This window comes from Schistocerca serialis, chromosome 9, assembly GCF_023864345.2.
Source record: "Schistocerca serialis cubense isolate TAMUIC-IGC-003099 chromosome 9, iqSchSeri2.2, whole genome shotgun sequence".
Taxonomy (NCBI): Eukaryota; Metazoa; Arthropoda; class Insecta; order Orthoptera; family Acrididae; genus Schistocerca; species Schistocerca serialis.
Window position 1 is genome coordinate 371,068,457 of NC_064646.1, and position 4,243 is coordinate 371,072,699.

The 4,243-nt window shown below is 43.9% G+C and overlaps 1 non-coding gene across 1 annotated transcript; it reads left to right on the forward strand.

The window, feature by feature from the left end:
* Nucleotides 1-416: 416 nt before the first annotated feature.
* Trnas-cga (transfer RNA serine (anticodon CGA)) lies at nt 417-491 on the forward strand. Its single transcript has one exon. It is a non-coding gene; the product is annotated as a tRNA-Ser (tRNA).
* The last annotated feature ends 3,752 nt before the right edge of the window (nt 492-4,243 follow it).

Consider the following 4,243-nt stretch of genomic DNA (forward strand, 5'->3'; position numbering starts at 1 on the left):
CGGAGACGTGTTCGGAGGCAACCCGGTTAGGCTGAACGCCTTAGAAGCACTGTGCAGCGAGTGCAGCAAAGTGGAGGTTCTCTTCTGTTTTGGGGTGGCATTATGTGGGCCCGAAATACGCCGCTGGTGGTCAAGAAAGGCGCCGTAATGGCTGTACGATACGTAAATGCCATCCTCCGACAGTTAGTGCAACCATATCGACAGCATATTGGCGAGGCACTTGTCTTCATGGACGACAATTCGCGCTCCAATCGTCCACATATTGTGAATGACTTCCTTCACGATTACGGCATCTCTCGACTAGCGTAGCCAGCATGTTCTCCTACGTTCCAAACTTTACAGAGCTTCTGTAAAGTTTGGAAGGTAGGAGACAAGGTACTGGCAGAAGTAAAGCTGTGAGTACCGGGCGTGAGTCGTGCTTCGGTAGCTCAGTTGGTAGAGCAGTTGCCCGCGAAAGGCAAAGGTCCCGAGTTCGAGTCTCGGTCGGGCACACAGTTTTAATCTGCCAGGAAGTTTCAAGCCAGATATTGTTTTTTTCTGAACTGTCACATTTTTTAAGTGGTTCTTTGATGTACAATCAATGTCGATGTTAACATCTATAATCAGTAAACTATATGCATCCCAAATATATCTTATTTTCCGATTAAATATATTAATTCCTTCATTATTTAAGTACCTGAACTTTATCGAAGGTAGTTCCTTTGTTAAAAAAACTTCTCCTAAGCAGAGATACGTATCAGCCGACTTAAATCTTAAAAAAGGGGTAGCTGTAAAATTAGTTAATACAGGAATTTTGCCGTGGGTGATCCCACAAGCCCCCTCCCCTCTACACTGTCAATTATAAGCTTAGCCAACCTCCATTTCCCATACCTGTTGAGGTGCAGGCCATGCTTAGGGAAACCCGATCCATTGACGGACTCAACTGGTACCATTGCATTCTGAGAAATACGCTCTGCAATCAGCGTCTTCTGAGTCCCCATGTTAATATACAGCGGTATCAAGATGAGGCTGATCATGACGCTGAAACAGCTGCAGGAACAGTTAGTGCCACCAGCTCGAGTAGCTGTCTCTTACAGGAAACCACTTACGTCATACTCCTTGTATCTACGAAGACTATTTTCAGATCCTCCCATAATCACTTTCTGCTCCTCATTTCTAAAACTGTTAGTTCCCCCCATATATTATCCGTCACCTGAGCCAAACTTGTGAGGCGTTTCGGGCGTACTCTTTTGCATACCCCTATGATGATAAAGTGTGATCTCTGGTGACCTACAGAGAGGGGAAGCCCATCATATGATCATACAAGAAAATTAAAGTAAATGATGTCGCGCTACGGGAACGTCTTACTGAATGTAAATTAATAGGGGTGGCATAATGAAAGATAACAACATGCGCATAATATCATACACGAGACATAAGGATGAGAGGAGGAATCATCTGATCTGTAACATCAAAAAGTGGTCACAACAAAAATCAGTTTTATTACCGTAAAGTAAAAGACACGAATTACCAACTAATAGGACAAGGAGTTTTAACACTGAACTGTCACTTTGGCACTGGTAGGTGGGAGCTTTAAGCAAGGCAAATAATACGCGATTACGACCAGTGATTGTAATCATGGTTTTGAAAATTGCAGGAAAATATGTAAAAATAGTATCAAACACCACTGACGTCGCCAAAGCGCATATTAAAACAAAATTAGTTGTCTGCGAAGTATTAAGACGTAGAAACTGGCCCATGAAGGGAATTAACCAACATCGCGTCCCTATGGAACTGCCAACTGCAGCGATGGCGCATCTTTCCAAACTCGTACCATAATGTGGAAGGCAGTGATAGTAGCGCCTGGAGGCTCTGAGTTCAGCTCTCTCTCAGTCCACAGTAGTCAGGTGGAAACATCGTTCTCTGCGACTGCAAGGCTGGTCCCTTCAGTCGTCCAGCAACAAGTCTGTACTCCATAGTCTCCCAGCGGCAAGTGCTTTTTTATCGTCATCTAGCAAGAAGAGTAGTCTTCCAAATCCTAACGTGAGAAGTGTTTTTTGTGAACGCGCAGTAATTTGACTGCCTTTTCGCAAGAGAAGGAACTCGTTCACCAATAATGGCAATGTGGGATCCTGCCCACTCGTTTCTTATAAGCTGCTTAGGAAGCTGTTTTCTCGGATAGATAGACAACATGTAATGTTCCCACAGCAAATACACTCTACCACGCACCAATTAATCATTTTCAATCAAACCATCAACATTTACTCACTTTAGAAAAGTTATCTGATCTGATTTTCTCGTAATATATGCGGCGACAGCTCGTCGACGCCAAAATATTTTCAAGTGTATTTATTCTTTGAAATAACAGAGGTGCATATATGCATTCCCCATGGTTGTTAGAGTGGTAACTAGGAGAGCTTCTGGAGTATCCGTTGGGGGATTGACGTGTTTCTGAGAGATACGTATTCTGCTTTTCTTCTCGCTAAAGTGAGCCAATTAACATTTGTGCCACTAGCGGTGTGTTTTGAAGAGAAAGAGATTGTAAAAGGAAAATAATTAAGGCGTGGAATCACCGGAGATGTGGACACGTAATTGAGATGGATTTATTACAAGATTTCCTCCATAAATAAGGTTTGTGACTGTTTTGTTCTGGAGTGAATGAACGAATGAATTTTTATTCTGAATCATTTGTTGATCACGTTGGCCCTGTAATTAATGAGGAAGTTTCAACTGTGTCGAAGAGAGACTGCAATCACTGAGTCTGTGTTAAATCGTCCAAAAAGGCTTCGTACACATCTGGAATTCGCAATCTTTCGTAAAAGGAACAAATTGTCGAAACGATTGATTCTCCCGACTGACTGCAGTGTGTAACAGTATTAATAAATGTAAAGATCTCTTACAGTAAGCCGGCCGCTGATTACCAAGAAGAAGTACTCCACTAAAGATTCTATTTGGCTGATTCTTTTTATCACTAAATCACGTAATGAAATCTTATATTAAAAACTATACATAGATAAAGGAGAGAAAGAGAGAGAGAGAGAGAGAGAGAGAGAGAGAGAGCGAATGAAAATAGAGATAATACTAAGAATCCTCCATTAGTCTAATTTTTCGTCTTTCTTATCACGGATCAGCCAAGAACTGGGAGGGCCTTACTTTACTGTATAGACTTATGTGTGAAGGTGAAGGGATCTTAAAGCAACAGATACACGTCTATACAGACAAGACATTACACAGAGGTAGCGGCTAGCTGCATTGATCATCTATTCTTAGATTAAAGAGACGGCAACTTATTATACGAACATTAAAATGTTAAAAACATAATAGCAAATCCTTTAGTAGGCTTTATTACAGCAATTGAATTGACAATACTTAACTTTCGTTTGTACATGATAGCTCGCAAGCAATCGGCGACATGGAAATAATCAATGTCCACTGATAGAAACAATTTGCATGCAAGCTAACCACACAAGTTTATAAGTCACTGCTATCGTAAATATCACTGCGGCTCTTCTATATGCTCTCTTCTAGTCCGGGTCAAATAGTGCGTACTCTTTGTGTAGACGCCGCTCCTGTCGTGTTGACGTCTTAGTCAAAGTGCAATTGGCTGACGTCGTTTCACAGCCCTCTCTGCTGTATCGTTCTCGGTCTCCGCGCCGGCGCTTGTTAGGCCGAAAAATTCCACCCACCCTCTCCAAAGGCGACAGACCGTTGTCGTGTAGGGAGCGTAACAACGGCGAGGGATGGCAGGAGTGTAGACGCAGTGCTGGACCCCAAGCTATGGCTGCAGGGGACGTGAAGCTCCCAGTCACACTCCGCCATCCAAACTTCACTCTGGCGGAAACTTCACTCAGAAAACGAAATGAACAGTACGCATCCACCTCCCGATGCCTTGAACCTGATGAAGAAGGCGGCGACTGATACGGTGTGGGCGCGTCGAGCTCCATCGGTTGGACGAGAGGAGGCGGAGGAAGTGAAGGCTCCGTTTCCATGGGGTCGTCCCGCGGTGCTATGACAACACCCTCAGGCGGTTGCTGTGGCCGCTCTGTCCTCTGGATCCGTGAATCTGGTGGAAGACACACTGAATCGAGCACATGACAGAGGCGAAGTTGATTTTGATGTCGTCGCTGCAAGCTATCTGGACCTGAAATAAGATACATGCCAGTGCCAAGTCGACGGACAATCTCGCTTCGCACCCACCGTCTGCCAGTGCTAAAAGTCCTATAAAAGACAATATCATGCGGCGTGAAGCGATATTTGTGGCTTC